The sequence below is a fragment of the Cydia amplana genome, chromosome 3 (assembly GCF_948474715.1).
Source record: "Cydia amplana chromosome 3, ilCydAmpl1.1, whole genome shotgun sequence".
In the NCBI taxonomy this organism is placed as follows: domain Eukaryota; kingdom Metazoa; phylum Arthropoda; class Insecta; order Lepidoptera; family Tortricidae; genus Cydia; species Cydia amplana.
In genome coordinates, this window is record NC_086071.1 from 21,439,056 (window position 1) to 21,464,376 (window position 25,321).

The 25,321-nt window shown below is 37.0% G+C and overlaps 1 long non-coding RNA gene across 1 annotated transcript in view; it reads left to right on the forward strand.

Moving 5' to 3' along the window:
* Positions 1-24,865, forward strand: part of LOC134662862 (uncharacterized) — a 315,753-nt gene extending 290,888 nt beyond the window's left edge. The window contains exon 2 of the long non-coding RNA XR_010098094.1: positions 24,767-24,865. This is a non-coding gene — a long non-coding RNA (uncharacterized LOC134662862). The remainder of the gene's footprint in view (positions 1-24,766) is intronic.
* Positions 24,866-25,321: the final 456 nt, after the last annotated feature.

Genomic DNA, 25,321 nt, shown 5'->3' on the forward strand with positions numbered 1-25,321 from the left:
GTTATACTTATATGTGACGTTATCTATGAAAAGGGACCTTATTGTCGATGGCGCTTACGCCATTATTGACGATGTTCAGATATAAATACAAGACCACGCGACGCCGTGTTGACAACAACTATACTGTTGAAACTTGGTAAGTAGATGTATTCTGTGAACCGCTTTAAGATTTTCACACAAAAATAGAAAAAAAACAATACATTTTTGGGGTTCCCCATACTTCGAACTGAAACTCAAAAAAATTTTTTCATTAAACCCATACGTGTGGGGTATTTATGGATAGGTCTTCAAAAATGATATTGAGGTTTCTAATATCATTTTTTTCTAAACTGAATAGTTTGCGCGAGAGACACTTCCAAAGTGGTAAAATGTGTGTCCCCCCCCCTGTAACTTCTAAAATAAGAGAATGATAAAACTAAAAAAAATATATGATGTACATTACCATGTAAACTTCCACCGAAAATTGGTTTGAACGAGATCTAGTAAGTAGTTTTTTTTTTATACGTCTTAAATCGCCTAAATACGGAACCCTTCATGGGCGAGTCCGACTCGCACTTGGCCGCTTTTTTCTTTTTGAGGTACGGAACCGTAAAAACAAAACTCCCAGTGTAAACAGCATTCGATACTTAATTTCGATAGTGTGACAAACATATACTATTTTGCGTTAAGTCTCATTTTGTATGGGATTTTGAACAGCGCGCCAAGCGGGACGTTTTGGAAACTCAAGACAAAAAAAAATGGTGCAAGTAGCGGTGTTTCACAATCTCCCTCATTGTTTTGTCTACGCGTTTGCGTGATAATGACAGCGCCCGTCTCTCTCAATCGTATGGCGTTGAAAAGTGACACTTATTTTATCACGTGGAAGCCATCTTTAATTAATACGCCTGCCTCCGGAACTGCCGGATTTGCAAATGGCGGCCTAATAACCCTCACAGGGGACCGGGTAACCGATACTACTTAATGTTGGTAAAGAGCGCCTTTGGAACTTTTCAGGGCTCAATAAAGTTTTTAGTATTCCGTACGGTACGACGGTCAAAAATAGTAACACTAACTAATAGTAACGTTCCATACCATTGGTGGACCTTATGCTTTTGTAATGAGGTTTACGATCTGTCAGTTAACAGTGTGGGCGATGATACAGTTAAGTGTAAAATTATGGGTGCATACAACTTACTCAAAAATATGTAACAAAGTTCTTCATTCGCTGACATATTTTTGAGTAGGATGAGTGCACCCATATTTTTACACAGTGACATAATATGTGACTGTACTTTCATATTGTGATTGTCACTGTTATAAGGTACGAAATGGTACTGAAATTAAATCCTTTTTACTGTACAGTAACATAGAGACCCATTAACACATGTAACATTATGTACATAATGTTAAATTTTTCTTAACTATTAGGGCCCGGCCACATGTCAGCGGTGCGGCGCCGCCGCCGCCGCGCGGCGCGGCACCGCAGAAATGTGCGGCGACGCCCGCCGCAACGCAAAATTTTGCGGTGCCGCGCTGCGGCGCCGCAAAGCGGTGCGCGGCGCCGCGCGCGGTGCCGCAAAGCGGTGCGTTTCGCCGCAAAGCGGTGAGTTTCGCCGCGCGCGGTGCCGCCAAGCGGCGTGCGGCGCCGCGTGCGATGCCACGCTGCATAGTAAAGAATAAAATTCGACTACCAGTTGTTTAATCAGACATGGATTCCTTCACACGTGTTCTGCTCTTGCTGTTGTTATAGCGATAGCGGTTCGCCAAAAAACGCTGCAAATGGTGTTAAAGGTATGAAAGTCGGTACGATTGATCTTTAGGACATTTGAAACAATTTGACCCGAAGCACCAACAAATAAAAAAAACGAGAGGAGTTATGACGTCATCTTTTTTTTGTATGAAATTAAAAAAAAAATTGTTTAGAAACCTATCGTGTGTAGTATTAAACGAAAGAGCTTTCTGAGCCGATTCCAAAAATATATCACATCATTACATTTGAGTCATATTGTTTAAATTATAATAAAAAATATTTTTCAAAACATACCAAGTTTGGGTTTCTCCAGATACAATACCGTTAAAATTATTATCTACACACGTCTATAATGCGTTCAGAAACCGTAGGGAATGACCAGCTTTATTACAACCAATTTTACTATGAGAACTTTCTTATCTGTGGTAGTAGGAAAATTTGTACTGTAATGTTATAAGTAGTTATAACGTTACAAATTTTTAGTATCGTTATGAGTTTAAATTTGGAACAGCAGTCAAAGCTCAAGTGGGTCTCTATTCTAGTATCCATAGATATTAAAACAGTTATCGATATGAAACGTCAGTTTAGTATGTTTTTTTAATATTAACCGCACGATATTTGATCTCGAGTGACATGATAATAGGAACTCTATTCTTTTGTCTAGGAATTAAAAAAAACTATGGATGCGTGCAGGGCCGGATTAAGCATGTCGGGGCCCCTAGGCAGTGCAATGCTCGGGGCCCCCTTACAGTTAATTCTTCATACATTAGTTCAGTTGTTCAGTACAGGGAAGTAAGTTTGCGGTTTTAATTTCAACCTTCAGGTGTCGGTTGAGCCGATCCGAACATGATGTCTTTTTCGCTCTTGCGTGGACATAAAGGTTTTTTATATTAGTTTTTGCCGATTCCTCCTTGCGTCCAGTGTAGGGAGAGCTCTTTTTTTTTCAATAAGTAGGTAGTTAAATATCCACTCAGTTGCTTCTGGTAACTAGAGCTACCAACTTTGAACGCCTACAAATTGCTTCTGGTAGCCAGAGCTACCAGACGACCATTGTACGATTTTTGATTTTTTATCTGTGAGTGGCGGCTTAGAAGCGGTTTAAACTATGTTCCGAGCATAGACAAATAACATGGCAATACAGAAAAAAAAAATTAGCCAACATGATAAAATAAAAATATTTTAAACAGCTGTCGGTTTCAAAGTTGTGCGAAAGTGAAGTTGCGGAAAAGTGGTCGGTGTTTTAAAAATGCCGTAAGTATTTTTAATTACTCTTTTACTATCTAAATTTTATACCAAACGATTATGTATTTATCTAACTAACAGATAGAATGTATATTTCAGTTCTAATGTAGAATTATGAATTACTATCTCACTTCAAAGTAGTTAAACGGTGATTTTTTTCGGTTACTTGCGATTGAAATAAGATAAGACTTTGAAGAATAAGTCATATTTTTCAAATAAAATATTGTTATTTAAATAGTCTAAATATAAAGTTTCATTTATAATCATAAAATCATTTAAACCTGTGATATGTTATACAGGATTAGCGAAAGAAACAATTGTAAGTATGTGCCGGGCGGCTGGTAACTCTAGCTACCAAAAGCAATTTAGCGAACGTCTCGCTCGGACGTCGTAAGGCATGAGGCACACTAGACGCTTTGCGTGCCCGTGTGGTACATTCTTGTTATGTGTTCCTACTAATGTTTCAACTGCTAAGATTGTGTTTTGGGGAAACCTGACATTATTTGCACATGGTTATTGGTATATCTTTTATTAGTGCATGGTCATATACAGGGTGTCCCCAGACTATGTCACATGAAGGAAAAGTACCTTAAATAACGTAGATAAGAATATGACGGTGACTGAAAATAATGTCTGCATACTTTTTCGAATGCTGGACCTACCTGTGCCTAACGCACTCTGTGTGCCCCGACCCTAATCACCAGCGGCGGCCATTTTTTCAACATGGCGGCCAGTCCTACCGGCGTCGGATCAGGTGTTGCGGGTGTTTTTATATCGGCTTTGTTTATTTACGTTTAAATTAGTGTAATTCCGTATTTAGCAGTTTTCTTTTGTGTAATATGGTTTTGTTCTAACATTCTGTGATTAATGATGTGAAAAATTTATAGTGAAAATGTGATATTGTGTTGTTTTTGATCGGCAAAAGAACCCGAAACTGCGGTGGTACGTAATACTTTCTTGTTATTTACTTGTAAAATCGTAATGAAAGCGATAATTGCAAACTGTGACTATTCTAATTAAAGATTATTAGTTACTTGTTCTTATTAGAACTATATTTCCGTACTTGAGTCTCTTTAACCATTCAAAAATACATCATGAATCAACGAAACATTTCGATCCGTCCTGCGTATTTCTTGCGTGACGTGTCATAAAATGAAATGATGTTTATTTAAGGATTTTTAATATACACTTATATGGTATTTGGTACTAAATAAAAGAAGAACTAATCTACTTTTTTTTACGATACTAAAAAATAGGTGTTATCGCTTTAGTTTTTTTTTTTAAATACATCTCTGCTTGAAGGTTTCGACTTTTTTAGTGTGTCAAGTTTACGCATTTTTTATAATTATTTTTATTTTAATTACCCATACATTAAGCAACGGAATCAGATTCCTTGTTTTATTAACTATTCTGTGTAAAAAAATCATAGCAAATGGTTCATTAGACGCCAATTAATTAATTTTTCAATAAAACACTGCATCGCGCGGACATTGGCTTAAAAACGCGAAGCAATTTACGCTACAATTTTTGAAATCCAAAAGCAACTGAGTGGATATTTTGCGAGGCTGAACAGCGATTGTCCGACCATACGAGCCACATTATTAAAATTAACCTAATAATAAATATTTTACATGTGTTTAAATGATTATTCATTAACCAGTCAAACTAGTATGTAAGTACACGGTAAATTGGAAAAAGCAATAAAAACCGCGAGCGTAGCGAGCGAAAAATTTTTTGTGAAAAAATTGTGAAAGCGTGTTAAAAAAGCCTAAAAATCCGAAGTTACCCAGTGAGGCGAGCTTTCATGCGAGATCAAAGCCGTGCTTCAGGATAAGCTCAGCTAGATCACAGACGCCAACCAATGTCCATTGTATTAAAAAGCGAGACCGCAGGCCGAGCTTGGCGCAGCGAGGCCAAAGACTAAGCTGAAGAAGAGATTTGGTAGACGAACCAAAAATTGAGGTAAAAAGTGAGGCTGAAGGTCGAGCTCAGCAATCTCCACGTACTTGACAAGCCCGAAGCGTACTTATAACCAGTGAGGTGAGCTTTCATGCGAGGCAGAAGGCTAAGCTTCTGAAATCAATGTTTATATTTGTTAAAAAGCGACGCCGAAGGTCGAGCTGTAAGAAAGCAGCGCTCTGATACGAACCAATCGTCAAATGTTACTCAACAATAATATATGTGTCATACAAGAGTTACTCGGAGGGCCGAAGTTTCATTAATGAGGATATAGGCCCTCGGGAGCCTTAAATTTGAGCTCGATTTACAGACTTTAAAAACTATAAAATAACATAATTTACATAATCATTTGATGATTGTGTGTCTGAGAAACTGATATTAGACATTAGGTATAAGTAGGTACCATAAAAAATTATTTATGAATTTTGGCCATATGAAACACATTTTTTTTTGCGCGCGCGGGGCCGCCGGGCCTCCCTAGCCGAGGCGGGGCCCCCTAGCCGAGGCGGGGCCCATAGGCAGTTGCCTACTCTGTCTTAGGGTTAATCCGGCCCTGGATGCGTGACATGCGTGAAAAAAGTTTTCATTCACCGTCATTTGGCGTACAGTTTATCTTTTAATTAGTTTTAAGTACCTATGTGTTTAGATAAAGTAGTGTATGTAACTGTACATAATTAGGCATTAAAACTCGTGTGATCCTATTAAGAAACTCACTAACGTTCGTTTCTTAAACCCACACTCGTATTTTGATGCCTCTCATTATGTAGCAGTCACATAAACTACTATTTTTGTTAAATATACCTCAAATTATACCTAATATCCTCATATCTAATTCTAATAAAGCAATTTTGAAAATATTTACATTTAGTATATTTGTTTTAATTTTTTCTACTCCCGTACCTTTATTTGTCATTTAAAAGGTCGTACACACACCTTTAAACCCCTATGTTATAGTTGTCAAGACAAGTCTAGTCTATTCCCCAAATAAGTATTTGTGCATACACGCAGTATCTTTTTGGTACTTTTACGATACTTCGTGTAATCACCACTTAAAAAATATTGTATGAAATACATTGTTGCCAACCTAATTTTAATTGTCATCTCTGACAGATGAGTACTTAGTAAAAGGCATGGACTAACCTATAGGTTATAGGTTAGTCCATGGTAAAAGGTGAGTTTTTTCAATTAATTCTTACATACGAGGGGCGTTCAAAATATTCTCGGTATTGATATCTTACAACCTCTTCTAAAATTTCTTTCGTTACTGGCCGCTAAGGTTTATTCATTGACATTAAAAAAAAGTATAATTCGAACCGAGATGTTCTTTTGTTTTTCTGCAATTGCTGAACAAATATGAACATCATGTGGGAATTGACAATGTTAACTAAATTAGAACATCGATGCGTGATAAAATTCTTGACAAAACAGGGTAAAAATCAAAAAACCATAAAAGAGGAAATGGATTGTGTTTACCGTGAGTCTGCTCCTTCTTTATCTACCATTCAAAAGTGGTCAAGCGAGTTTAAACGTGGAAGGGAGAGTGTTGAAGACGACCCTAGACCTGGCCGGCCTGTAGTAGCTACTTCACAAGAAAATATTGATAAAGTGGAAAAACTTATATTGGAAGATGGTCGAGTGAAGGTAAAATCTATAGCACAAGTAACCAATCTCTCTATTGGTACCGTACATGATATTATCCATGACCATCTTAATATGTCAAAAGTAAGTGCAAGATGGGTTCCGCGAATGCTGACTCGGCTTCAAAAAGACATGCGTGTAGCTTGTTGTTCCGATTTTATTGACCTGTGCGGTGAAAATCCTGATGAGGTGCTGCAAAGAATAGTTACTGGAGATGAAACCTGGGTTCATCATTATGACCCAGAGAGTAAACAAGAGTCCATGCAGTGGCACATTAAGGGTTCAGCTCATCCCAAGAAGTTCAAGGTCATCCCTTCAGCTGGCAAGGTCATGGCCACGATATTTTGGGATTGTGAAGGAGTATCACTGATCGATTATAAAGAAAAAGGTGTAAATATCACAGGACAGTACTACGCTAACATTCTACGTCAATTAAAGGATGCAATCAAAGAAAAGAGGCGAGGAAAGTTAACCAAAGGTGTTATGCTTCTGCATGACAACGCCCCCGTCCATACTGCTCATATTGCCAAGGCAGCTATTGTTGAATGTGGGTTTGAAACTGTTACTCACCCACCGTATAGTCCGGACTTAGCCCCCAGCGACTTCTTTTTGTTCCCCAATCTTAAAAAGGATCTGCGTGGAAATAAATTTTCCGATGATGAAGCATTGAAGGCGGCAGTGGAGGAGCATTTTTACACCAAAGATAAAAAATATTTTTATGCAGGATTAAAAAAAATAATTGATCGATCTTTTAAGTGTATGAACATAGGGGGGGAGTATATTGAAAAATAAAAATATCAAACTTTTCGTACTTGTTTGTTTTCATTCTCATACCGAGAATATTTTGAACACCCCTCGTAGATAATTTTTACTACGAATTATAGATTCCGAGATATAAGCGACTTTCTGGAAAAAACGTTATACTTATATGTGACGTTATCTATGAAAAGGGACCTTATTGTCGATGGCGCTTACGCCATTATTGACGATGTTCAGATATAAATACAAGACCACGCGACGCCGTGTGGCGTAAGCGCCATCGACAATAAGGTCCCTTTTCATAGATAATGCCCAATATTAATTTTATGCTTTCTATTTAAATATTTAATTGAGAGATTCATAGATCACACTTTGTAAAATTGAAAATGAAAAAAAAAACATATTTCATGTAATTATTTTCAAAATTGCTTTCTTAGGGTTAGATATGAGGATATTAGGTATAATTTGAGGTATAATTTACAAAAAAATATTGAACGGTATTGTATCTGGAGAAGCCCAAACTTGGTATGTTTTGAAAATTATTTTTATTATAATTAAAAAAAATACTGAAATGTAATGATATGATATTTTTGGAATCGGCTCAGAAAGCCCTTTCGTTTAATACCACACACGATAGGTTTCAAAACAGTTTTTTCAAATTCCATACAAAAAAAGATAACTCATCTCGTTTTTAGGGTTCCGTTGCCAAATGGCAAAAAACGGAACCCTTATAGATTCGTCATGTCTGTCTGTCTGTCTGTCCGTCTGTCCGTCTGTCTGTCCGTCCGTATGTCACAGCCACTTTTCTCCGAAACTATAAGAACTATACTGTTGAAACTTGGTAAGTAGATGTATTCTGTGAACCGCATTAAGATTTTCACACAAAAATAGAAAAAAAAAATTTTTTTGGGGTTCCCCATACTTCGAACTGAAACTCAAAATTTTTTTTTTCATCAAACCCATACGTGTGGGGTATCTATGGATAGGTCTTCAAAAATGATATTGAGGTTTCTAATATCATTTTTTTCTAAACTGAATAGTTTGCGCGAGAGACACTTCCAAAGTGGTAAAATGTGTCCCCCCCCCCCCCTAACTTCTAAAATAAGAGAATGATAAAACTAAAAAAAATATATGATGTACATTACCATGTAAACTTCCACCGAAAATTGGTTTGAACGAGATCTAGCAAGTAGTTTTTTTTAATACGTCATAAATCGCCTAAATACGGAACCCTTCATGGGCGAGTCCGACTCGCACTTGGCCGCTTTTTTTTATTTAATGGTGCTTCGGGTCAAATTGTTTCAAATGTCCTAAAGATCAATCGTACCGATTTTCATACCTTTAACATCATTTGCAGCATCTTACTGAATTTCTCGGTGTACTGCCAGCGCTGTTAAGAAGGCGCAGAAATAAAAAAACAATTGAAAAGAAAATTTTGCGTGAACCCATATCTTCGTATAATGAATGAAGATGCAAATCATTTCAAAAGAAAATACCGGCGCGGCACCGCAGAAATCTGCGGCGTCGCACGCCGCTCGGCGGCACCGCGCGCGGCGAAACTCACCGCTTTGCGGCACCGCGCGCGGCGCCGCGCACCGCTTTGCGGCGCCGCAGCGCGGCACCGCAAAATTTTGCGTTGCGGCGGGCGTCGCCGCAGAGCGGTTTGCGGCGCCGCAGATTTCTGCGGTGCCGCGCCGCGCGGCGGCGGCGGCGCCGCACCGCTGACATGTGGCCGGGCCCTTAGAGACTGAATCTCCTGTAGGAATTGGAGTCTTTAAAATAATTTTCAAATCTTTGCAAATTATAATCAATAATCTGGGAGACCGAGCTTTAATCTGATAAAATATAAATACTCAAACATGCGCGTTTTCCCTGAGATAAGACCTAGCTAGATCGACTTTTCGCCCCCGAAAACCCTCACATAGCAAATTTCATCGAAATCGTTAGAGCCGTTTCCGAGATCTTCAAAAATATATAAATAAATAAATTCACAAGAATTGCTCGTTTAAAGGTATAAGATAAGATAAGATAGGGATGGCACGTTATGAAATTTAATTCGTAGTATTAAGTAGTCGTTCTACCTAAAGAGACACAAATCAAATAATTTAGTGAAAAAAATAGTAATTTGTGTTACAAGGGATCAAAATGATATATTTCCGTCAAGGGCGTACATTGAATCCTGAATGAAGCGATGGATTCTACAATAGAATCCCGAACCTAGTGTGGGATTCTAAAGTAGAATCCTGAGCGTAATGAGGGATTCATGTGTTAACGCCCAAGACGAAATAATTTTGATACCGTGTGATATATACTGCTTTTCACATCAACTATGAGGAAAAGAAAAAAAACTTAGTGTTGACACAAATTATTATGTTTCAAAATATAATTCAAGCTAAAAAAACAGTGCCCTAGAACAGAAAAGTGCCACTTTGATCCCCCCTAGCAGGGAGGAAAAGTGCCACTTTGATCCCTCCTAGCGGGGAAGAAAAAGCCCTTTTCGGAATAGGTGATGTGAAAAAGCCCTTTTCCGAGTAGGTGATGTGAAAAGCCCTTTTCCGAATAGGTGATGTGAAAAAGCCCTTTTCCGAACAAGTGATGTGAAAAAGCCCTTTTCCGACCGAAAAAAACCTTGTTCTGTTCCCTAGTTTACGTACTGGTTACAAGACAAAGCTGTCTGTATAAACAGGGTCTGTTTTGGGGAGCATCAGTCTTCGGGTCCCTCGGGTGAGGGGCTATTAAGGAGACAGGCCGTTTAGGACTGGATGGTGGTTTTATAGTAGGTATATTACATACCTAGGGCAGTAAGGTAAGAAATGTCTCAGATAACATGTACAAAATACAAATAAGTACAAAAAAAATAAAAACCGGCCAAGTGCGAGACGGACTCGCGTTCCAAGGGTTCCGTACATTAAGTCCGACTCACGCTTGACTGCACATTACTAATAGGTGTTCGTGTCATCTATATAGGAAAATAACTATTTGTGTACAATTTTTTTCACATTGTTAGACCCAGTAATTTCGGAGATAAAGGGGGGAATGGTCAGACAGACAGACAGACGCACGAGTGATCCTATAAAGGATCCGTTTTTAGGGTTCCGTAGCCAAATGGCAAAAAACGGAACCCTTATAGATTCGTCATGTCTGTCTGTCTGTCCGTCTGTCTGTCCGTCCGTATGTCACAGCCACTTTTCTCCGAAACTATAAGAACTATACTGTTTAAACTTGGTAAGTAGATGTATTCTGTGAACCGCATTAAGATTTTCACACAAAAATAGAAAAAAAACAATAAATTTTTGGGGTTCCCCATACTTCGAACTGAAACTCAAAAAATTTTTTTTCATCAAACCCATACGTGTGGGGTATCTATGGATAGGTCTTCAAAAATGATATTGAGGTTTCTAATATCATTTTTTTCTAAACTGAATAGTTTGCGCGAGAGACACTTCCAAAGTGGTAAAATGTGTCCCCCCCCCCCCCCTGTAACTTCTAAAATAAGAGAATGATAAAACTAAAAAAAATATATGATGTAGATTACCATGTAAACTTCTACCGAAAATTGGTTTGAACGAGATCTAGTAAGTAGTTTTTTTTTATACATCATAAATCGCCTATATACGGAACCCTTCATGGGCGAGTCCGACTCGCACTTGGCCGCTTTTTTTCCTTTTGAGGTCAGAACCCTAATAACGAAAAAAATCAAAATACTTTACATATTTCATAAAATGCACAATGTTTATGATCTAAGGGATGATGAAGGATGATGTAATTGCCGGCCGAGGCAAAGCCGAGTTTAAAAAAAATGTGAGGCTTTCTTATGTAAGTAAGTATACCGTCGGTATACTTCTAAAACATGATAACTAACTGAAACATAGTTTCGAGAAAACGCGAGTTGAAACTTTGACCCTTAAATGTGCGAATTTAGAAACGCGTTTTTACTAATTTAATTCTAGATATAACATTTTTGAGATGTTAAAATTTCCATATTTTCAATTTGAAAAATGTAAAATATTGGCCGATAAAAAAATGGGATGTGTTAGTTATCATATTTTGCCTGTATACAAAATGGAGTAACATTAATGTATTACGTAAAAAATATATAAAAATGTATATTTATATAATTGAAAATAATGAGAAAGATAATAAATATCCTTTTACCCGGGATTATAAGCAAATTATAAAAACTACGTAGCAATAAAAAGTAATAAATGACATGCATCGTGTTACTATTCACAGGTAAAGAGTTATAAGTGAATTATTCTTGCAATTTTTGACTTTTCCCTCCTTTAGTGAAGAAATATGGGTGACAATACACTCCTTGTTAATTAAATAACTGTAAAAAATGTATATTACTGTTTGTTTTTGCAATTAACAAGCATATTTTAATCAGTTTTAAGTGAACTTAATATTATCTAGTTGTAAACTACACAATGTTTTGAAAGAAATGTGTACAAGTTAATAGTGATAAATAATGTTATAGCGTTTTACCAGATGCTGTAACTAGGTTTTTAATTATTTACATTCAGGCAAAAAATGTAAAGGTTACTTTATATATTTTACGTGACCAGTTTTATGAAATATGTAGTTTTAAGTACCCTTATTATTTATTACGTGAACATTATATTTTATTTCTTGTCTGTTATAATGTTTTTACACTCTATAACTGTCTAAATAATAACAATAAATAAAAAAATGCGACATATATATTTAAAACAACAAAATTTGAACAAAACTGTATATATAACTCATTTTTGACCATTTTGTCAGTTATCATGTTTTGGAAGTATACCGACGATACCTACTATTTTCTGTTCGACGGAGCTATAAAACGGCAAATTCGTTTTAGCGCAGCGAGCCGAATGCCGGTTCGAATTCAACCCACCTGGAATGCTACTTTTTTGTCAAAGACATCTATTTCCGTTTATTATTTAAATACAGGTTGTAATTTTTTTCAGCAACCATACTCTGTATAGTGAATTTATAGGTCATACCATACTAAATAACTTTTATTAAGGGATCAATGCCGAAATCGCGAAAAAATATTTGGATGGCCCATAAAGAAATCAGCGGGAATGTGTGAAACAGCCAAAAAATGGATGGTGAAAACAAATTCACCCGTGTATAAAACAAATCAAAATAATTTGAATTTTTCCCTAAGTTGTAGGTACCTATCTGTATTTGTGTCGGCTGGAAGCTTCGGGAATTAGTCGGGAATAGGCTCTGTTAAGAGGCATCAGTCATCAAGTCCCTAGCGAGAGGAGTTATTAGGCCGCAGCCATTTGCGAATCCGGCCTTTACAGATCTGGAGAGTATGTCCACTGCTACTTACACTTCTGCGTTTTAATGGAGCGATAATCCTAGATTTCCTATCTTCATTTACACATGAAATAAAACAATTAAAACGGATTATATTACATGGTCACCCGTTGACCACGAACGCTGTAAAGGGTTCGAAACGTCGGTATGTAGTATAAATGCAATATAAAATAAATAAATAGAAAAATAAATATTATAGGACATTATTACGCAAATTGACTAAGCCCCACGGTAAGCTCAAGAAAGCTTGTAATACGCAATATACGCGATATAATAGTTTTATTTCATGAGTAACTATCGCGGTAACCGAAGACAATATTTTCATTTACACAATTTTTACTACGAGTACACACTTCTAGCATCGAAACCGTAATAGCGATATTTTTTTTTATTAAACGTATACCTATTTCACAGCGAAGGTCATTAACGGCTTGTTTATTGGCAATAAATATAGGGTGACTATACTTATTTATTGGCTACTAAATAGTAATTGGCCACTCTTAACAACAATTAAGACTTCTATTGGCTTGTTTCTTTCTGATTTGTTAGGAGTGGCCATTTACTATGTAGTGGCTAATAACTGTAGCTGTCACCCTAGTCCCATCCGGAAGACATCTAAACCCTTAGCATAGTTGTAAAGCTTGTTGATAATTGAGTTTATCGATATAAAACTCCCTATATACCTGTTGCGTATTTTTGCCCCCAAATATCCGATGTTTGGGGACATCGCTGTCAACCGTCCAATAATAGGGTATTATCCTACTAGTCAAATCAGTTACTTTTTTAGAACTGTCAAAATGATTTGCCAAAATGGAATTTAGGTATATGAAACATTACATCGTGACGCCACGGTCAACTCACCGACTTTTTATTATATTTCTATCCGATCGATTAAATAGAGCTTGTGTTTAAAAATAACTCCTGATCTGTGTTTTTCTAATAATTATCTGGTGCTTTATTTCATTCATGTTGTAAAATAATGTATTTTAAATAGAGTATAATACCCTACTCATATCTCATATAGCCGCGCGCCACTGTCGCGCACATAGCCAACACACCGTTGAAAAACAAACGCAGTAAATATTCATTCGGCAGCCGTCAAATTGTATTCCCCTTTCATCATTCACCGCGCGAATACGCGTCAAATTGGATCAAGAGTTTTACCTGTAGTTGAACGTATTGATTTTGTGAGTCTGAAATAACAGCAAATTTTCCATACCTACTTCTTCATGTATATCACTACACCATATTAAACAAAGTCCCCCGCCGCGTCTGGCTGTTTGTGTTATGTATGTTCGCGTCAAACTCAACTACTGAACGGGTTTTCATGCGGTTTTCACATATAAATAGAGTGATTCTTGAGGAAGGTTTAGGTGTATAATTTGTTATGCTTTCCCGTGCGAAGCCGCGACGGGTCGCTAGTTACAGATATAAAATAGTGGATAATATTGACAGACAACCCACAGATAAAAGTAAACCGCCGTAGGGAAGACCCTTGGAATTTGAAACACAAATTATTTTAAAATTGTTGTGGGGGTTTCTAACGATTTCTTTTATTGAACCTAAAGATATGAAAATTATAAAATATATATATACGGAAAACAGACCAAAAAAACATTTTTAAGCGACTACAATTTTTAAAATTTTTACTTTTTACCTAAATGTTTTCTCTATTGACCAAAAGCCTTTATATCCAGAATGATGAAGCCTCGAAACCATAAAAATGGCGGACATTACCTACCATAAATATAGCTTATAATATTAAGCTATAAAATATCGATACAGTATATAAAATGTCGGTAATGGCTTTAGAGTTTCATCGATGAATAATTTTATTCGTAAAACTTGGAATTTATTATCTACGTGGTACGTGTGTTCAATTGTAGTTTATGTGACTGCTACGAGGGGCGTTCAAAATATTCTCGGTATTGATATCTTACAACCTCTTCTAAAATTTCTTTCGTTACTGGCCGCTAAGGTTTATTCATTGACATTAAAAAAAAGTATAATTCGAACCGAGATGTTCTTTTGTTTTTCTGCAATTGCTGAACAAATATGAACATCATGTGGGAATTGACAATGTTAACTAAATTAGAACATCGATGCGTGATAAAATTCTTGACAAAACAGGGTAAAAATCAAAAAACCATAAAAGAGGAAATGGATTGTGTTTACCGTGAGTCTGCTCCTTCTTTATCTACCATTCAAAAGTGGTCAAGCGAGTTTAAACGTGGAAGGGAGAGTGTTGAAGACGACCCTAGACCTGGCCGGCCTGTAGTAGCTACTTCACAAGAAAATATTGATAAAGTGGAAAAACTTATATTGGAAGATGGTCGAGTGAAGGTAAAATCTATAGCACAAGTAACCAATCTCTCTATTGGTACCGTACATGATATTATCCATGACCATCTTAATATGTCAAAAGTAAGTGCAAGATGGGTTCCGCGAATGCTGACTCGGCTTCAAAAAGACATGCGTGTAGCTTGTTGTTCCGATTTTATTGACCTGTGCGGTGAAAATCCTGATGAGGTGCTGCAAAGAATAGTTACTGGAGATGAAACCTGGGTTCATCATTATGACCCAGAGAGTAAACAAGAGTCCATGCAGTGGCACATTAAGGGTTCAGCTCATCCCAAGAAGTTCAAGGTCATCCCTTCAGCTGGCAAGGTCATGGCCACGATATTTTGGGATTGTGAAGGAGTATCACTGATCGATTATAAAGAAAAAGGTGTAAATATCACAGGACAGTACTACGCTAACATTCTACGTCAATTAAAGGATGCAATCAAAGAAAAGAGGCGAGGAAAGTTAACCAAAGGTGTTATGCTTCTGCATGACAACGCCCCCGTCCATACTGCTCATATTGCCAAGGCAGCTATTGTTGAATGTGGGTTTGAAACTGTTACTCACCCACCGTATAGTCCGGACTTAGCCCCCAGCGACTTCTTTTTGTTCCCCAATCTTAAAAAGGATCTGCGTGGAAATAAATTTTCCGATGATGAAGCATTGAAGGCGGCAGTGGAGGAGCATTTTTACACCAAAGATAAAAAATATTTTTATGCAGGATTAAAAAAAATAATTGATCGATCTTTTAAGTGTATGAACATAGGGGGGGAGTATATTGAAAAATAAAAATATCAAACTTTTCGTACTTGTTTGTTTTCATTCTCATACCGAGAATATTTTGAACACCCCTCGTACATAACGAAAGGCATTAAAGTACGAGCGTGGGTTTATGAAACGAGCCGAAAGCGAGTTTCATGAATTCACACGAGTGTTTTAATATCTAACTATGTACAGTTAAATAAACTGCTTTTAAACCACCGACTTTCCTATAGAGCAAAAGTCAAGTTAACATTCATGATAAAAACCTCGCTCAGCCTTAAAAATGACCGACATTATCATAACATAAACAGCTTCTATAAGTAACAGTTTTGTGAACAAGATGCATGTAGGTACCTATTTAACTGTGTCGAAAATATCGGGAGCTCGAAAACATTACAAAAGGTAATCACGGTTCATATCCCGGTCGACAAATATAAGTCCAGCTTATAAGTAATTTAAAATTACTTAAAATTTAAGCAATAAAATATCGATGTCGGTAATGGCGCAAAAGTTGCTTTTGAGAGTTATGGCTTGCGAGTTTTGTCGATGAATAATTTTATTCTAAAACTTGGATTGCACTGAATAATATATTTTCTATAGTGGTATCTGTGTGTTTAAAATATTTTGACGTGAAACGTCTTTAAAAACCCGTAGTAGAGGTGCCGGACCAAAAACCAAGTGTAACGAAAAGTGTTATGGCGCGGTGGCTTATATCTCTGTAACTGTAATACCTATATGTATAGTTATAACATCAGTGTATAGAGGAAAGTAGCCATTACTTGGAAATGCATGTGCCGCTGACATAGATAGCGCTGATTCTACGCTAGAAACGACGCAATAGGAGCTAAAATGACCCCTATTTTCAGTGTTCATTTAGTAATTACTCATCAGCCCAATAACCGATTTCGGTAAAATTGGAGTCATTTGATAGATCTTATTCCATTTTAACGAAATAGGAGAAAAATAAAACACGCGAAATTATAATAAGCTGCAAAAAGGTAAAAGAGTGACAGTTTTTACAGAAATTTTATCACTGCTCTTGTTTGAGGCCACTGTGTGCGCAAATTAAGGCGCAAAACTAACGCAAATTACCTGAAGTAGTAAGATAACGCAAATACGGTTCACTTTTACCCTAGTGAAACCTGTTAATCTCCTCAAATAGTTCATTAGAATCTATTGCGGCGCGGCGGCGCGGCGGCGCGAGTTAGTAAGAACACGTAGAACGAACGTATGGCGGCTGCTTGACAATCTCGAGTTCCTATTCCTAATTACTATCTTAGTTGAGTACTTTCTACTGTATGGGTCAAACAAATTTTAGAAAAGGTCACTTCTGTGGACAATACATTAAAAGGTAACGACTCTGGTACGTATATATCCCGTTTTTCTCATTTGAGTCTCAAGAACTGAAAACATGTATTCCGCCTGTAAAGGTGCTGCGTAAAAAATGATTTTAGATTCCCTTAAATTTGCGATGTCTATAGGAAAGACGCGAACGAGCTTGCTATAAAACGTGTATTACCTGTATAAAATATCTAATCTCGTAATTTTGGTGTGTAATTTACAAAAAAATTGTACCTAATTATTACATTCATTAAGTGTGAACGGCGCCGCAGGCGCCCTGTATGAAAGAGCGCGCGAAGCGCACTGACTTTAAGTGAATACGGCGCCGCAGGCGCACTGTATGAAAGTGCGCGCCAAGCGCGCTGAATAGGTCGGGCGAAGGCGCCGCGGGCGCCCTGTATGTAAGAGCGCGCGAAGCGCGCTGAATGTCGACCTTTAAGTGTGATGGGCGCCGCATTCTTTAAGTGTGACTAATAATGTTGATGTGCCAGCGGCACTCGGTCGGCCTTCGGCCTTCGCACTTAAAATGTCATTCAATAGAACTTGCTAACTATGTAAACAAACCGCCATACTAAAATTGACACTAAATGTCAAATTACTAGTAACTTTTACATAGTTCGCAATTTCTATTGAATGACACTTTAGACACTTATACCATTGTTCTGTGTTTAAGCACGCATCCTGGACGCTTCGGGCCTTCGGCCCTACGCGGAGCTCGGCCTTCGGCCTTCGCATTTAGACACGTTTACTACTATGACGCTACGGCGGGCCTTCGGCCCTACGCGGAGCTCGGCCTTCGGCTTTCTCATTAGCTATCCACACCAACGTTTCACGTCAACCATTGCGGCTGTTTCCCTGACACAGCCTCTCTCAATTTTTTTACCACAGCAGTTCGCAAAGTCGCTCTTTATTTTTCAAAAAATTATGAAAAAGTAGAATTTTATCTACAAGAGTGACAAAGTGATTTGGACCAAATTTTGAGGCTGGTGGAACTCACTTTTAAGTAATGATTTTGAATGCTAAATATTTAATAGCCTATAATTGAATTTGTTTGTATTGTTTAAAAATAAGGTTACTATATTGCTTGTGTTCATGTGGCGGAAAAAAGATGTGTTTCAGTTGGTGGCAATGAAACCGTCGCAACGTTCAAGATGCCACTTTTCGAATAATTTTGCTTTAGTAGTAACTACTACTAATTAATTAGTTTGTAATATTTCCGCTAAATTGTAAAACATGCTGTGTACACTTGTTTTGGATCTCGTGCTAGATTTAAGCCATAATGTACAATTGTATTACCCATGATATTGTACGATGTCTGTTTAGTGTACCTAATAAAGTAAAATAAATAAAATAAACTACAAAAGCAAAATTATTCGAAAAGTGGCATCTTGAGCGTTGCGACGGTTACTACTAACTAGTAGTGCTTGTTTGGAATATTTCGCTTACTCCTATTGGACGCAGACGAACGGAAACGGGCACATTAATTATATTAATTTTGGTACAATATATACCAATCAGAGCCCGGAATTCTCGTAGCATTTTTGAGCTGTCATAGGGACTTCTCGTTTATCGACTTCCGATTATACATATGTATATCGATAAATACAGAATACAATATGTAAAATATGATTACGAGGAGAAGTAAACAACATGTAGTCTTATCGCGAATGAGCGATCTCATCGAGATAACCTTTGGATACCAACTTTTAGGAAATATATATATCTCGAAGAAATCGCTCATTCACGATAAGACTGCATGTTGTTTACTTCTACTCATAATAATATTTTACATATTGTATTTTGTATTTATCGATATACATCTGGGGGCACGGCAGTGCCCCCGCCAAGTCGAGCAAAACAAAGAGGCACGGCCGTACCATCCTTTTCTCGAAGCGATTCAGGCCATTTCGACGTCCTGTAATTTTCTGCTGGCTGAAGCTAGAACCCTGAATTTTCAGTAATATATTGGGCTTAACATGCTTTAGATATATTCTCAAAAACATTAAATCTGAACTTGTAGTTTAAGAATTATTGTACGTCAAAGTTCCTTAGTTTCGACGCTGACACATTCACTCACCTACGATCATCATAATTCTAATTAAGGTACTTCTAGCATACCCACAAGCTTCAAATTTTAAACATAAGTAGTTTTCAGCTTACCAAGCCATAGAAAACCAAAAATATTGCAATATCAGTCACGTTTTAAAGATCTAAGAACTGCATAAGTAAGTTTGTAATCCCATATAAATATATGCTATTACAAAGTTACTGTTGCAGTTCCTACAAAGGTACACTACGATGTGAGTATGAATGAAGATCTGTTTAGTTATGATATGTGTATACATAGTATGGGTATGAGTACCCGAAAAGAAGGACTGCCTACAAAAAGAGATGAGATCCCATCAAAAACATTACACGTAAAATGGTGCAAGTCTCGCAACGCTTCTACTACAAAAAAGTTTTGAGATGTAATGTGAAACCAAGTCGGTTATTTTAGTCAGTGCCAGGGGGTGTTAATACCGTATCAATAAGATATCTTTAATTTTTAATACATATAATGACTTGGCAATCGCACGTACCTAATGCTTTACTCTTACTGTAATCGTAAATAAATATGTATGCTCAAACTGCGCTAGCGTTATGTTCAATTACTTAGAATTATTTTTAATAGTAGTTTTAGGATCCTTATGTGCAGCCGTGCGATGGCCAAGTCATTATACGTATTAAAAATTAAAGATATCTTATTGATACGGTTTTAACACCCCCTGGCACTGACTAAAATAACCGACTTGGTTTCACATTACATCTCAAATCTTTTTTGTAGTAGAAGCGTTGCGAGACTTGCACCTTTTTACACGACTGCCCAAACAAAAAGAGTGTATTGTTTTCAGCGTTCATGTTTGTATGTATATGTATATTTATGTATTTATGTGAGTTTCTTTATTCCACGATAACTTCAGAATGCCTCAACCGATTTAGATGTATGATATATCGTTAGAATCCTTACGTCATCCCGGGTGACATAGGCTATGTGACGTCATTACAAAATCGATATGGCGGACTTAATACGCCAAATTACGCAACCTTAAGAAAAAAATATCTTGCAAACCTATCGAGTAGGGTATCAAAATGTAGAGCTTTGAAAGACGAGTAATAATATATATGCAACATGTTGGTTTAAATCTAATTTTAGGAAAGTAAGAATTTTCAAAATATGTTAAGAAAAGCAAATCCCATGAAACCAAATATTATTATTGAATTGGATATTAAAAGGAAGGTTTTGACCGCCGATCATAAAAAAACATAATATAGTACATATTACATTATACTACTTAAAGTTTTCAACACATGTTTTAAAAGCCGCTAATACCTATGTTCCAAATTGCGCTAATGGAATCGAAATGTGTACAAATAACTTATATTTATTAATCGATACGATTGTAGAGTCCGTCTAAGCTAACTGCACCGACTTTGACAGAAAAAAGTGTGAAAGTGTCATTAATAACCAATTTTTTTGTAAAATCTACATTTTTTCAAAGGCCAAAGGCCGAGCTTCATGGGTACACGAAAGCCCGGAGCGTAAGACAGACCCGGTGCGCGCTTTATACAAAATCCCCAAGTATTCTAATTGCAAAGGCCGAAAGCCGAGCTCCTCGCAGGGCCGAAGGACTGGAGCGTAAGGCAGGTGCGTCGAGCTCCGCGTAGGGCCGTAAGGCCCGGAGCGTAAGCCAGGTGCGTGCTTTTTGTAAGTTCCCCAAGTTTCTTAATTGCGAAGGCCGAAGGCCGAGCCCCGCGTAGGGCCAAAGGCCCGGAGCGTAAGCCAGGTGCGTGCTTTTTGGAACTTCCCCAAGTTTCTTAATTGCAAAGGCCGAAGGCCAAAGCTCCAATTAGGGGCCGATGGCTCGAAGTGTCCAAGAGAGGATCGTTTCCACGTAAGCTCGCGTCCATGCTTACTAGTTCTTCAAACACAGAAAAAATATTATAAGTATCTAAATGATAAAGGCCGAAGACCAAGCTCCACAAAGGGTCGAAGGAACTTTTACAGCTCGCTATAAGCCCACATATTTTATGTTTTTACTATTAACCTAAATCGCAGTAATATCTATCAGATGCCACAACTTTCGCTCAAATCGGTTGATTAACTGATGATCAGCGCCATCTGTACCAGCATTAGGTACATGCAATTCTGAGTATAGCATAATTTTTAAAATCACATTTCCTAAGTACGAAATTCCTAAAACAGAACATCGAAAATCAAAATGTCTAATATACGAAATTCCTAAAGACGCATGTCCTAATACAGTTTTAATCGAACGATCTCATTTTCGAAAATCAATATTCCTTTGTACACAATACCTAAGGACAATACTTTGAAAGTCAATATGTCTAGTGCTCAAAATAGCTACGTTCAAAAAGCCTAATGACGATATATTGAAAATCAATATTTCCGAGAACATTTCCTTCTTACCCTAAGTTGACGGAGCCCCGCTACGCGGGGCTCCTATTTCCGGGCGGTTTGCCCTTCGGGCATCTGAAGCTACCTAATGAACCTAACCTATCTACCTATTGATTTAGTTTAGTGTGATGTCCGTGAAAACAGTACACTTTGGGGGAAAAGCGTAGGGAGGTAGGTAGGTTAGGTTCGTTAGGTAGCTTCAGATGCCCGAAGGGCAAACCACCCAGAAATAGGAGCCCTGCGAAGCGGGGCTCCGTCTAGTTAAGTTGTAAAGGAAGTTTTTTGAAAATAAAGTTGCGTACGTTTGACTCTTTAAGCTAAGGTCAGCTAAACGTAGGACAAATGTCTTAGAAATTTCGCAGTTTATACATTTTAAACTTAGGTCAACTGAACGTAGGAAAAAGATCGTTAGTATTTTCGTGCACTAGCAGTATTGTATTTTAGACATTTAAATAGTAGGTTGATTAACTGTAGGACCTGTATCTTTAGGAATTTCGTATATTAGACATTTTGATTTTCGATGTTCTGTCTTTAGGAATTTCGTACTTAGGAAATTTGATTTTAGAAATTATGCTACATAACCGTTAGTTTGTATGATCACTAAAATGTATAAAATAAAAATAATTAATTAAAAATTAAAAAAACACGACTGCAGTTTAATTAAGCGAACTGAAAAGCTAAAAATAATTTTAGTTATATTAGTTACTCAACTTAATTAATGTAAATTAGAATATAAGTGTTCAGACAGGGTCATAAACAGCAAATGCAAAAGTTTAGGCTCGTTTAGGATCGTGACTGTACCTGTATATTTTATTTTGATTGCAGTCGGGGACCTTTTAAATGGGAAAATTTTAATACATCAAGGTCCCCGACTGCAATTGAAATAAAATATACAGGTACAGTCACGATCCTAAACGAGCCTAAACTTTTGCATTTGCTGTTTATGACCCTGTCTGAACACTTATATTCTAATTTACATTAATTAAGTTGAGTAACTAATATAACTAAAATTATTTTTAGCTTTTCAGTTCGCTTAATTAAACTGCAGTCGTGTTTTTTTAATTTTTAATTAATTATTTTTATTACATGTAATGTTTTTGATGGGATATGTATAATCGGAAGTCGATAAACGAGAAGTCCCTATGATAGCTCAAAAATGCTACGAGAATTCCGGGCTCTGATACCAATATATTATATATAATATCTTATCTGCCACCTATACAGGGTGGATTTTCTTTTTGGGTCAGTGAGGGCAGCTACCAGATCCCGTGCTGCTACCAGAAAACGGTTTTACAAGACCTTCCCTCGATTGGCTTTTACAAATTTTGACAAAAATATACAGGGTGCGAGAAAAATGACATTTTTGACAAACTTTTTTTTGATGCCAGTCGATCCCATTCCTATTGAGGATCTTCTAAAACCGTTTTCTCGTAATAGCAGCACGGGATTTGGTAGCTGCCCTCACTGACCTAAAAAGAAAATCCTCCCTGTATAAATGATGCGAACATGTTTCTCACTAATATTTCTTATTTATTTCTAGTTCCCCGTCTCCTATTTCAGCACGTGCCTAATTCCGAAAAAACGTGTAAAATGTTTTCATGAAGACTCCGCCTTGCGACCTTGTAAGTTACAGATCACTTAACTAGACGGAGCATATAAGGATCATTTTATCAAAGTTGTACACTATTACGCTCTTATAAGATGAACTAGCGACCCGCCCCGGCTTCGCACGGGTTAACAAATTATACATAAACCTTCCTCTTGAATCACTCTATCTATAAATAAACTGCATCAAAATCCGTTGGGTAGTTTAAAAGATCTAAGCATACATAGGGACAGACAGACAGCGGGAAGCAACTTTGTTTTATACTATGTAGTGAAGTGAAGGACCCATTTGTACAAACCTTTTCATACCTTTTCATACAATACATTCATACATACAATACAAACGTATTCATACAAACGTAGTCCTGATTTTCCTCTCTGGATGTTTTGTTTTTAGTTTTACCACCGGTTTTATCCAGTAAACAATCATTCATCTTATCTTACACGTTACTTATTCCAATAAATAAAAATAACTTCACCAATTGATTTCCAATAAAGCAGAATGAAATATAATATTGAACCTCAGCTAAAGCTTTTCGTACACAAGTACTCGAGCCGCCAATAATCGCACGGGTCACTGGCTCCGTATTGGTGAAATACGAACTACAGGGTGAAATGCAATGATATTGATAAATAATAATAAATAAATGTTATAGGACATTTATACACAAATTGACTAAGCTCCACGGTAAGCTCAAGAAGAGTATCCACTCAGACAACGATATATAATATATAAATACTTAAATACATAATATTACACTAGCATATCACACTAGCTAATAGCAGCATTTACACGCTGTATATGTATAGCAAACGAAATCCTCTGCACCTAGAGATGGGTAGGGGTGAGTAAATACTGAGTATTTACTCGGTATTTACTCAAAGCACCCGATAAATACCCGTATTTACTCATTTAGGAGGGTAAAAACGATTGCTTATAAAATATTCAAAAAGTGAGATTTAAGAACAAAATTGTCTTTTATTGAAGAATGCTAACGTGTGTTAACAATATCTATAAAATAAAAGCGGCCAAGTGCGAGTCGGACTCGCCCATGAAGGGTTCCGTATTTAGGGGATTTATGACGTATTAAAAAAACTACTTACTAGATCTCGTTGAAACCAATTTTCGGTGGAAGTTTGCATGGTAATGTACATCATATATTTTTTTTAGTTTTATCATTCTCTTATTTTAGAAGTTACAGGGGGGGTGCACATTTTACCACTTTGGAAGTGTCTCTCGCGCAAACTATTCAGCTTCAGCTTAGAAAAAATGATATTAGAAACCTCAATATCATTTTTGAAGAACCTATCCATAGATACCCCACACGTATGGGTTTGATAAAAAATTTTTTTTTGAGTTTCAGTTCTATGTATGGGGAACCCAAAAAATTTATTGTTTTTTAGTGTTCCGTAGCCAAATGGCAAAAAACGGAACCCTTATAGATTCGTCATGTCTGTCTGTCTGTCTGTCTGTCCGTCCGTATGTCACAGCCACTTTTCTCCGAAACTATAAGAACTATACTGTTGAAACTTGGTAAGTAGACGTATTCTGTGAACCGCATGAAGATTTTCACACAAAAATAGAAAAAAAAACAATAAATTTTGGGGGTTCCCCATAGGTACTTAGAACTGAAACTCAAAAAATTTTTTTTCATCAAACCCATACGTGTGGGGTATCTATGGATAGGTCTTCAAAAATGATATTGAGGTTTCTAATATATATTTTTTCTAAACTGAATAGTTTGCGCGAGAGACACTTCCAAAGTGGTAAAATGTGTGTGTCCCCCCCCCCTGTAACTTCTAAAATAAGAGAATGATAAAACTAAAAAAAAAATATGATGTACATTACTATGTAAACTTCCACCGAAAATTGGTTTGAACGAGATCTAGTAAGTAGTTTTTTTTTAATACGTCATAAATCGCCTAAATACGGAACCCTTCATGGGCGAGTCCGACTCGCACTTGGCCGCTTTTTTTTCTATTTTTGTGTGAAAATCTGAATGCGGTTCACAGAATACATCTACTTACCAAGTTTCAACAGTATAGTTCTTATAGTTTCGGAAAAAAGTGGCTGTGACATACGGACGGAGAGACAGACGGACAGACAGACAGACATGACGAATCCATAAGGGTTCCGTTTTTTGCCATTTGGCTACGGAACCCTAAAAAGCATA